At 44.4% G+C, this 12,331-nt stretch overlaps 1 protein-coding gene across 3 annotated transcripts in view; it reads left to right on the forward strand.

Annotated features, from left to right (window-relative positions):
* Window positions 1-11,916, forward strand: part of PWWP2B (PWWP domain containing 2B) — a 39,429-nt gene extending 27,513 nt beyond the window's left edge. For all 3 annotated transcript variants that reach the window (XM_015426892.1, XM_015426893.1, XM_015426895.1), the window contains one exon: window positions 11,366-11,916. The gene's annotated coding sequence lies outside the window, so the exon portion shown is untranslated. The remainder of the gene's footprint in view (window positions 1-11,365) is intronic.
* Window positions 11,917-12,331: the final 415 nt, after the last annotated feature.

The following is a 12,331-nucleotide window of genomic DNA, read 5'->3' on the forward strand; positions in this document are numbered from 1 at the left end:
ACGAGTTTCGCGGGTCCTCTTTCTTGTAAACTAGTATAAATGGTAACTTTAAAAAAAAACCCCAAATGTAATAATTCGTTATTGTTAAGAGTTGTATGTTTCTGCAGCATATGAACATTCACTAAACTGTTCCTCTCTGGCTTTTATTCTAGACCGCTAGAGCCACTCTGCAATTTTAAAAATATAGAAGTAAATAAAGTGGAGGAATTGCAGCTACTTAGAAAAGTGCAACTGCCTTTAAAACGTGACTTGCTAAGTAGGCCGCTGGCCAGTTCTGCCTGTTTGGAGAGGCCCATAGTTGCAGCAGGTGTGGAGCTGGGGCAGCTGTGCTCCTTTACCTTTGTTCCTGCCTGCTGCAGGACTAATGGGAAAGCAGCCTTCATTTCTGTCCTTGCTAACAGATGACACCTTAACTATCTATTCTTGGCTTGGAATATTTGACTGCAGGCAGTGACAAGTTATCAGTTGATCAGCGTGCCAACCTTAAGTAGCAGACTTGCCAACAATTCTGGTTTTGTACTTGGAATTGTCTGGAGGGGCCCGGGTTCCCCAGAGCTGATGTAGGTTGGTCCAGGGATCATGTTCTCAAACTGTTTAGGAAAGCACTTTCTAAATCTGAGTACCATGTGCTATTAGGGGAAGGAGCAGGGAGGGAGCTGCTGTTTTGAGAAAAATGGACCTTTGCACTCATGGAGTTAAACACCTCTTTGGAGCCTGCCCAGGGATCAGTTGGAAAAAAAGTTGTAAACAGCCCATCTTGGTCCACACACAAAGTCCAAGAACAAAATCTGTGCAATACATTTTATTAGGACCAACCAAATGGACCGAAAAGATGGTACAAGCGTCTGAGCGCACTAAAACTCTTTATATCGGGTTGGCTGGTTTCATCCTTCAACGATTAGTTGATCCGACTCTCTTCCACTAGAAAAGTGGTTTCATCCTTCAACGATAAGTTGATCCGACTCTCTTCCACTAGAAAAGAAAAAATGAAGCCAAGTCCCTTCTGCTGAGCCGAAAGGACCACTGTGGTGTCGTGGGTTGAGTAGCTTAAGTGAGTAGAAGATGCAGGTTCACATCCTCACTTGGCCACAGAGCTCATTATGGACCTTTGGGCCAGTCTCAGCCTTGCCTTTTGAGGACCAGGGAAGGGAGAAGAGCAGCGTGTGCCACCCGGAATTAATAAATTGCATTTGCTTAGTATTACTAGGCTGTGTAGTATTTAGAGTTATGAGGCTACAACACACTGTAGCTTACGGGTGCTCGTCTGCTGGAATGTGCTGGCTCACGATCAGTCCCAAAAGTGCTATTGATAAGAATGCCTCTGGGCTGCCTTATAGGAATGATGCACAAAGATCTGGTGCTGAGGAATTTGATTCCTTCCATTCCCATCACCAAGCCCTGGGAGGCAGTTTATAGTCTAGCCACAGAAACTACCAGAACCTCAAAAGTTATGGAACTAGGGAGGGGGATTGTGCTTTCCATTTTATATTTCCCTGGTACCTACTGAATCCTTCTTGGGTTAACTCCAAACACTGTGTTGCTTGCCTGTTGCCTGATAGCAAGGAAAAAGATGTTTTTACAAACTATAGGTTAGAGACTACATAGGGCAGGAGTCCCCAACTTTTTGGGGCCTGTGGGCACTTTTAGAATTCTGATACAGTGTAGGGGGCACAGCCACAAAATGGCTGCTGCAGAAGGTGGATGCAGACATAATAGGGCTGCCACATCTTACCATCAGTCACACAGTGAAGATCCTTGTGCTATGGTAGCAGCTGCTGGCCAAGCAGCCTTTTTAAAAAAATCTGCACAGCCAATCAAAGCATTGGCCAATCAGAAGCCTTGCTGGGCAAAAGCCTCGCCTGGTAACTATCCACTTTCAAGAAACACTTGGTTGGCCCCCCAGGACAGAAGTCAGTAGGTGCCCTTGGGGACCCTAGTGTAGGGGATAGAATGCTGGGCTGAGAGATCTGGGTAGCCTTGGGCTAGCTGTTGCCCTTTGTTTACCTGCCTGAATAGAAAATGCCAATCTCATTGGGTCAGGAAGAAAGAGACCGTTGTTGTTTATATAAGCAATGTAAACTGGCCTACAGAAGTTATTGATTTATTTTTTAAAAATACACCTTTTGTAGCCTACTTGCCCCAAAGTACATCTGCTAAAATGTGTAGCTCATTGATGCCCTGAAAGCATCGATTTCAATGCCAAATCCTTGAGAATTTATACCCTCTTCTAGCTTCTGAGACTAAAGCAGATATATCCCTGTTTCCAACCTTACCTTAGCAGCGATAAGGACTATAACTTTAATAAAGATGATGGGAAGAAGAGTTCTGTGCCCAGTATTGCAATCAGTACCTTTTCTTCACACCTGCAAAATCTTGGCATGTATACAACTCTGCCTGTAAAGCTCCTGGTACCTTAAAATGTGTTATGTAAATTACGAGGGTGGGAGAGTGGGTGTTTCCAAGCAAGAAGAACACATTATTCTTAACTTGTTCAGCTGTGATTCAGCAGTTTATAAATTCAGGAAACAAACTTCGTTAGGGTGTTCTCAAAGCTGCTAGATATTATCTACATTCAGACACGATGGAGAAACCAGAAATTGTTTGGACTTGTGTGCTCTTTCCTCTTCTCTCACACTGAGCTAAAATGGAAGAGACTGTGATTTAGGTAGGCTGTTACCTAACCACAATTTGTTGAGATGTCTGCATATGGGTGGTTTGAACAAACTGCGGTTGTTTCCAAGCTTTCTAAATCACAGTTTAATCCTGGTTTAGAAAGGGCATTTACTTGGAGGGAAACATTTCCACTTTGTTCAAGTGTCTTAATTTGGATGTCGCAACAAATTGGGGCTTGATCAAAGGTTTCTTAAACTAAGAAGTCTTCAGTCACTAAGGTTGTCAACAAACCTGCGGAAAAAGTAACTTGTCCCTTCAATAGAGGCCTAATATGTGGAAATGGGCAGCTGAAGCTCTTTATGGCATCACCTGGTAGATGACATCCCATGAAGCCTCTATTAAAGGGACAGGACTTCTCTTGATATAGTTAGCAGCCCGTCTATCTGTGTGCAGTGGGAGGAGGGAGAAAGTGTGGGAACGAGAGTTGCCAGTTGCTTTGAGAGAAAAAAGTCCTATCTCTTTAACAGAGGCTTAATAGGATGCTCTTTACCAGGTGATGCTATTTAGTGGTCCACTCACTGGTTTCATTGGCATTTGCATTTCTCATGTCTGCAGTTGCTGCCTCTCTTGTTAGTCAGTGGGTCTGACAGCAAACAAAATCTCAGCAGCTAGGGTCTGTCACTCTGCCTGTTATTCCGGTTCCTTCATCTCTGCAGTAAAGGAAATAGAAATAGTGTTAACCTTTCCTCCGAACAATGAGGAGTATTGTTGGATACTTATAAGGCATCATTCAGTGAGGAAGGGGAAGGAAGTTTGTGTGTGTTTAATGAGGTGCCTCACCTTGGACTATTTGCTGCTGGAGTTCTCTTCATTTCTGCTTGTATAGCCTCTTACACATGTGTCTTCTTCCTTCCTTAGATGCCTTCAGAAACAGAGGCAGCCCAAGATGAGTTAATGCCAGAGGTAGCAAAAAAAAAAAAATATTTTAAAGATAGTGGAAAGGAGTCCAGGATATACTCTGGGGACAGGTTGAGACAACAAGTAAGCAGATTCCAAATCTCACCAGTGCCTGGCTGAACAACCTCCTAAGAATCCTATGTACATGCTGCCATAATATTGAGGAGGGAGGTGGAGTATATATTTAATCGATAAAAATATAATAGGCTCTGTTTTAAAAAGTGCCTGTTATTGATGTTTGTACTATGTAAGTTTTGTATAAATGTAACCAAGCTTTTAGCTGACGTGCCCATCCCTGCAGCCATTGATAGGGCAATGTTGTGTGCCTGGGCCACTGTTAACAGTGTTAGTGTGGTCTGACTCTCCCCCCCCCCCCCAATGATCCATGGCTCTTCATTCACAGGCAGTTCTAACCAAGGGGCTGCCCCGCAGAAAAGACGTTTACCATTTGCAATGGCATCTTGCTAAGCAGTCTGATCTGTGCATGTTTACTCAAGAATAACTTCCACTTTTGCCAAGTGGAGTTACTCTGTGGTAGGTGCCTGCAGCCTTAAGCAGGTTTTTTAAAAATCTGTTGAGAGGCCTAGTAGCAACCTGTTTGTTCTGCTGCTGAATAAAGCCAAAGGCCCATGTTGGACACTACACCTTTCATGCACAAGGTTTTTATGGACATTCTGTCTTTTGTTCCCTATTCTAATTTGATTCAAATCTGTGAAATGTTTGTAGAGTATCTTTCTTCCTAAGCTAAATGAGTCAGCTGTGCAAAAAGTGTTCCAATAAAAACTGTTTCCAGGGCTACAGAAGATGGCCATGAGTTAGAATTGAAAGCTGTGAGTGAGTGATTCACCCAGGTGCGTGCAAAGACCTTAAGTCTTGTGAACTGGAGGCTTTTTTTAACTAATAAAAAAGCTGGCCTTCTGCCTGTCCATCATATAGTTCTGTGGCACCCTTGAATCTGTCATTCTCTCTCAACCTAAGCTGCCTGACAGGGTTGTTGTGAGGATAAAATGGAGGCGAGAGAACAATGTATGCTGCCCCAAGCTCCTTGGAAGAAGGACAGCATGCAGATGTACTAAGGTGATAGGAAAGGGGCTGTGGCTGAGTGGTAGAACATCTGCTTGGCATGCAGAAGGTCCCCGGTTCAATCCCCGGTGTCTCTGGTAGAACAGACCAGACTGAAGGTTGAAGGTGGTGGGAAAGACCTCTGACTGAGAGCCTGGAGAGCCACCGCCAGTCTGAGTAGACAATACTGACTTTGATGGACTGATGGTCTGATTCAGTATAAGGCAGCTTCATGTGGTCAAATGCTTCTGGGTGACCTGGGCATTCACATACTGTTAGCTTGACTTACCTCACAGGGTTGTTGTGGGTACAAAATGAGAGAAGGGAATGCCATTGAACCCTTGAAAGAAAGGTGAGGTGAAAATAGTTAGGACCCCCCACCCCCTTAGAGGCATAGAGGTGTGGGGATAACACGCAGTCTGTACAAATCAATTCATATAATAAGACTGGGGGAATGCTTGGGTGAGGCAGAAAGGCAAGAACAGCTATTCCACCTCCAAAGAAATAGTCTGTGAAGTCCAGCAGCTGCAGTTTGATATTGGAGAATCTCTGCTGCTAAACAGCTACAAAACTGTGTGCGCAACCATTAGAGGCTAATAAGAATATAATGGCTTGTGAGCTGTGAAAGGCCTGCTAGTGTTTTGGGAAGTGATAGGTTAAGCAGTACTTATTTTTATTTCTTTTATTTAACTGTATCTATAGTCTGCCTTTCTCACTCAGACTAACAGGAATAACATGCTGATCGTCTTGCAAGAAACACAGGCTTTCCTTTTATTATAGTCTTATGTGAGGGGGTGGGTGGGAATTTTTGGGTGCTCTGCAGTAGAACCCAGTAAGACATCAAGTGGCCTGAAGGCATCCGTGCTGGGAGTCTGTCAGCTTGTGTATTAAGGCAGTCTAAGAATTGGGGTGGGGTTTAAAGGCCTTCTCTGTAGCCACTAGGAGTAGAACAAAGGAAATATGAGTGACACTGCCTGTCAGTCCTGAAAAGTTAGCAGCCATCTTTGTGGGGGTGAAATGTAATCTATGATGGAAGTTTTCCTGAGTGGGAGGCACAAATGTTAATGCTGGAGTTCATTTAAGGACAAGATGAGGATTGTTGGAAGATAGTCCTCCATAAGAACATAAGAGAAGCCAATGTTGGATCAGGCCAATGGCCCATCCAGTCCAACTCTCTGTCACACAGTGGCCCAAAATACCAGGTGCCATCAGGAGGTCCAGCAGTGCAGCCAGGACACTAGAAGCCCTCCCACTGTTGCCCCCCCCCAAGCACCAAGAATACAAAGCATCACTTGCCCCAGACTTGAAGTTCCTATCTATACCTTATGGCTAATAGCCACTGATGGACCTCTGCTTCATATGTTTATCCAATTCCCTCTTGAAGCTGTCCATGCTTGTAGCCACCGCCACCTCCTGTGGCAGTGAATTCCATGTGTTAATCACTCTTTAGGTGAAGAAGAAGAAGAAGAAGAGGTTGGATTTATACCCCGCCCTTCACTACCCAAAGGTGTCTCAGAGCAGCTTACAAACTCCTTTCCCTTCCCCTCCCCACAACAGACACCCTGTGAAGTGGGTGGGGCTGAGAGAACTCTGACACACATTGATTGATACAGGGGCATTATGATACTGGCTGATTTGTTTTCAGTTCCCTTCCTAATAATCCCCAACATAGCACTGGCCTTTTTTTTATTGCAGTCTCACACAGTTTTTATTGCATTATGATCCCTGCGCAAGGATGGTTCCTTGGTGCGAAAGGATACCCGTTCACCAGCTGAAGAGGTCCCTTCTGAGGGCACATTCCCCTTATCCTCAGTGCAGTGCCCTATTTCTTCTCCACCCTCATGCTCCCTGACAGCAGCGGAGCTGCCATTTTCAGAGTGGGACATATCTAACAAGTCCCTGAGAGTCTTCTCCATGCGCCTGACTGTCTCTGCTTCTCCAGGTCAGCCACATTGGCCTCAAGGGTGCAAACTCGTTCCCTGAGAACCAGGAGCTCCTTGCACTGGGCAGACACCCAAGACTTCTGTCCAGTGGGCAGATAGTCATACATTTGACACACAGTGCAAAACTCTGGATAGCCCCCAACCCCCTGCTGGCATTCTGGCTTCATAATTGCTTTAAAAAAATTATATATAATCCCCCTTTTAAAACCCTTCGTATTTATGTTGTTCTCCTTGTAGAAATCTGCTTACCTTACTGGGAACACAAGGAGACTAGGGCCTTGGCTTTCTGGCTCTTCCTGGGCTTCTTACAGAGCCCCTAGGCTAAGAGTCCCTAGGCTAAGAGCCATGGTTTCCCTTAACCTCATAAATGTGTCTGAGGGTGTAGTCTAGGGCTGCCAACCTCCAGGTGGGGCCTGGAGTTCTCCCAGAATCACATCTGATCTTCAGACAACAGAGATCAGGTCCCTTGGAGAAAATGGCTGCTTTCAGAGGATGGCATCACTTCCTTGCACAGCCCCCGCCCTCCATCTCCAGGAATTTCCCAACCAAGAGTTGGCAGCCCTAGGATAAAGTGGTAGTCAGTTTGAGGATAAGTAATGCATCTGTTAACTTATGGGAGTCTAAAGGATAGAAACCGAGGCTTCTCCTGGTTACCTTTAGCATTTTCAGAACTTGAGCCATGAAAATAAAGACAAGATTCATTAGATTAAATCCATTAGCTTGCTAAATTTATGCTCAAAGGAAAAAAATGGCTCTTCAAAATGTGCTTCCCGTTATCTCAGGAAACATTTACCTTGTAAGGTGTGCTAGATGGATTGTCCCCGCAGGGCAGGTGATGGACTGAGGGTGAGAGAACAGAAGGAGGCCTCAGTCTGCCTGCTGGGTTCATGGCTGTCCTGACTATTGAGCTGGGTCCAGGACTTTAGGGCTAAGCTAAGGGACAGCTCATGTTTAACAGTTTAATTTATCTTAATATGCAAGGGCCCAAGGACCTTGCAAGGAACTCTGCATTGGCCTAGGAACTCCGGTTGTGAAAAATGCATTTGCGCAAGAGCTCTTGTAAATTGCTTCCTCTCCTCTCCATCTTCTTTCCTCCCTAAACCCTGTCCCCCATGGTGTTGTTTAGAGCCTACTTTAAATACAATGCCAGCTAGCAGAACAACTTCATTGTGCAATGATGCACATGCCCAGTGTCTGATTTAAACTGGGCCTTCCGCCACTGTATTTGCAGTGTTAAAGGCCAGAAATCCATAGCCTGGGCAGACATTGCATTGACATGCTACTAATGCTCACGTAGTAAGGTTGCAAGCTTAGTGGCCCAATTTGAACAAGATACTGGGTTTGTTCAGCATTGCACAGATCAGTTCTGCTTGCCTGCCTGCGGCATATTTAAATCGTGGCATACACATTGAATCTGAGCACTTTGTAGTATGTTTTGGACTGAATTCCTAAGTGGTAAGTGGAGAGAAAGATACCAAGTGCTAGATTAATAACAATTTAAGCAAGATGCTGCATTTTTAATGTATGTTTCAGACTCTTAATGTGGTCATCAGCTGTTTCTTTGGGACTGCAGACATAATCGTTGGAATCTCTTTAAGTTTGGTTAAGAAGCCAAGAGCAGACCTCAGACTTTTGTGATTTGTCCTTTAGCCTCTTTTCTGTGGCACAAATTTCCCCTGCCCTTTCTCCATCAGTTTTAATTGTAGGGAGGTTCCACATTTGTTACTGTTGAGGAAACTAGGAGTGCAGGAACCTTTTCATGGACTCACAGTGGGGAGGGAGAGAAACTGGCAGGGATCTCAAGTGCATCAAGAAAGAGACACAATTATTTAAACACACACACACACACACTCTTATTTATTGAACTTCAAACCCAAAATGTAAAACCTTCCAAACGTGTAAGAATCTGGTACGCAGCATACAGAATTGACTCATAATTCTTAATTCAGTACTTATAATTCAATGTACAGTGTACACCCAGACAAATAAGGAACATGTTCCGGTACAGCATCAAGGCCTTGGCGTTGATGAGCAGCCCCGACCATTAGTAAACCAGAGGTATATATCTTTCTTGGAGCTATAGCTGCTAATGTACCTACTGATGTACCTATCACGTAGGACTACCATGGATGTGACACAGGCCCAACTAGAACTGGCCTGATGTACCGACCCAAATCTCTCCTCTTCTCTCTATCTCTGGGGTCAGGAAGCTCACAGAAAGTTAAGGAAGCTAGGTTCTGATACCCTATCTATTTTTATTCTGATAGTGACACCACCAACTTCTACCAAGGATTATCTCATTCTTAACCACGGCTATTGCTAACCATGGGGGCCCTTTCAATTCCACATAGCGCCTTTTTCTGAGAGCCACTCCTGCATGGCCAGAGTAACATTTAAATTATTCAAGTGTAGATAACCGGGGGGGGGGGAATGCCTCTTTGGGTCTGTTGCACCGAATCTGCCCACACCCATATAGTTGAATCATTTAAATGTTACTCCAGCTGTGCAAAGTCCGAAGACGTTTCCGTGGTCATGTGGCCGGCATGACTAAACACCAAGGCGCACAGAACGCTGTTACCTTCCCACCGAAGTGGTCCCTATTTATCTACTTGCAATTTCTTGCTTTCGAACTGCTAGGTTGGCAGGAGCTGGAACTAGAGACAGGAGCTCACCCTGTCTTGCGGCACCCGGGTCTTGAACCGCTGAACTACTGACCTTCCACAGCCTGCAGTTATTGATCCCTTGGTTGCTCGGGAAACTAAGGGTCCCAGAGTCCTCTTGAACCAGACAATTCAGCTGTTACATTTGCATTACACCTTTGACTGAGAGTCACCTTCCTTTAGTCCCAGATTTTACCAGCACGTCAGTGCCCACACCAACACAGGTATATCCTTCTTTGTCAGCCCAGGCTTAGGAAAACTATGTTGCGATCCTAAACACTGACTTCAGTGGGCTTAGAAAGTTGTAGCGGTGTTTAGGATTGGGCTGAGTAACTTCTATAAAAACAAACACAAATAACTAGAGCTAAAACTGAAAGGTTTACATCCCCCCCCCCCGGCAAAAGGTGTTTAACCTTTGAAAGACTTCAAGGCGAAGTTTAGAAATGGGGAGCAGCCACCATTTCTCACCTGGGAGGAACCAGAGACATAATTGCATATTTAAGAGGGCAAAGAGTATGTGACCTAGAATGCACCCAGCAATCTCTGTTGGTTGCTACATGTGGTTGGAAATAACTGAGCAAGCTGTCACCCAGGGAAGCTTCTCTGTCATGGCTGATATTCTCTGTAAGAAATCCCTCATACGTTTCCATGAAACCTGGAACACAGTATTAAAAATGCTGCTGTGAAGTGCACTGATCTTTAGAAAGTTGTCCATGACAGCTTGCATGGTGTAGATATGCGTAAATGTTCTGTTTATGGCTTATGATTCTGTTTATGGTTTATGCGTAAATGTTGTGTTTATGTTTTAAAAGTGGTATATGTTGTTGCATATATGTATGTTGTGTGTTGATGTACGATGTATGTTGCAGCATCTGGGCCTGTATCTTAGATTGTGTCCCCCCCCCCCCAGTTGTTCTTTGTTGTCAAAAATTATGGTGTTTGTCTTTTGATTGTGGTTAAATTAAGTTGACAAAATTTAAACTAGTTTGGGATAGAATGAGGAAAGGCTGGATATTTCAATAAAATGGGGCAAAACAAATGTTAGTCATCGCTTGTTTCTAGGGGAGTACATGTGGGGCGTGTGGAAAAGGCTACGAAGCCTGTATGGAAATAGCTGACAAGATTGCTTCCTGTTTCTGGCCGTGTTGGCTTGGAATTCTGCCTACAGTCCTCCACATTGGAGTCCATCTTTTCTGTGTTTGAATGAATTTGTTGTTAATGAAGTTGACAGCTTGCATGGGGTAGGTGCGTGGTCTATGAAATATCAGTGTGGTTTTACAGTTTGTGGGTGTCAATGCATGTGTAATGTCACAGGACTTTAATACAGCCTTAAAATCTTGTCGTGGACTGGCCGTTACCTGGTAAGGTTTTGACTCCTAGACACTCAGAACTTCTGCAAGGATAGGGGGCTGGTTAAGATAGTCAGCTTCCAGAAGCTGATGGGTCTGGGTTTTTGACATCTCTTGGGGATTTTCTGGTCAGCAAGGCTGTTGCTCCTGTATCTGTCCTGGTTTTCCTGCATTGTGCAGGGAGTTGGACTAGATGGCCCTGGAGGTCCCTTTCAACTCTATGATTCTATGATCTGTGCAATACAAAGATGACTGGGGCTGTGGACATAACTGCTCTGGAGTGCTCTCTGAAGACTTCTTAAATGAGCAATTCCAACTAGTAGATAGAGACCAAGAAGAAAACAACTGCCTTTTTGTTTTTTCAATCTGATATAAAATGGCATTCACTGCAAACCTTTCTTCCTTTTCTGTAGTATTGGGGGGGAAAGACTGACAAGAAATTGGAGTAAAAGCCACTGTAACAAATTGGGTATTTCTCCCCCCCCCCTTTTCCCTGTTTAACCAGAATATAGAGAAATAGAAGTTGCTTTTTGCTGTATTAAGGCTGAGCGCTAAGTATTTTTAATTCTCTAGGTCTGGTGTTTTTGCATTGATGATTCTTCAGAATATGCATCTGCTCTTGTAAAAACTGTAGTGACTCCAATTTTGCTGAGATAGATTTAGACTGAGAGGTTCCGTGCTATATTTAGAGGGATGGCTGTGTGTGTACACTTTTTGTAGCTCATGTTTGGTCTTCTCCGCACCACAGGCAGTAACCTCTCCCTCTTTCACTTTCTTCAAGGTAACAGAAGAGCACAGCTGTTCTAGAGTTTCACGAAGTCTGTAAACATCCTGACACACTCCCCAGGAGATTCTGACGGTTTCGCTGCATATGTGGCAGGATGAGCTTTCAGACTGGCCTTGCTGATCGACTCTAAAAGATAAGAGGCACCCGGGCTGCTTAGGAGACCCTCCGGAGGCTAGTCTGACCAAAAAGTCATAAGGCTAGTTAACACGAGAGGATCAAACTGGCAAACAAAGATACATAAACATTTCAATGGACATGGGGAAATAATGAACACCCCACCTGGAATGTATTTATTACGTAAAATGTTAGCCCCTCTTGATAATTCCTCTGCCATTCCCCTCTCCACTCACACACACACACACACACATTGCTGCTGCTTTTACCTGACAAGGTCTCTCACACTCTTTGTTTAATTTTAAATGCCGCAAAAACTGTTTACTCCAGTTGTATACAGTCTTGAGACGGGACTTGCAACGGAATGGAATCAGTGTAGTCTTAAGTAAAATGGACTCACTTCTGTATCTATTAAAACTTGGAAAATGTGCAACGCATCACAGCTGGATGGCTTTCATTCCAAGCGATGACATGGCCCGTGTGGCCCTATCCGGTCTTCCTCACAACACGCTGGGCGTAGGAACCGGCATTTCAACCATGGTCACCAGCAGAGGTGGTTGAAGCAATTCTCCCCTGCTCCCCCCTTTTTAAGGGTCCAGCTACTCCAGTGAAGGGCAGTGGACACAGAGCGCAGATATAGTACTCTTTGATTGTTGGGTTTTCTTCAGTTATTTATTTGCTTTGTAGAGGATTTTAGTGATAGCAGAAGGGAATATGGTTGGGCTGAAGTGGCTTCTCCACAGTGTAGAGAAATATCCCAACAATGTCATTTTCTGACCCACTCCTGTTCTTTGGTTTAGGCCAGACTTTTGATTTCTGGCAGTCCATGGCATGGATCTCACAGTA

This window comes from Gekko japonicus, unplaced genomic scaffold (assembly GCF_001447785.1).
Source record: "Gekko japonicus isolate JY-2015 unplaced genomic scaffold, Gekko_japonicus_V1.1 scaffold35, whole genome shotgun sequence".
In the NCBI taxonomy this organism is placed as follows: Eukaryota; Metazoa; Chordata; class Lepidosauria; order Squamata; family Gekkonidae; genus Gekko; species Gekko japonicus.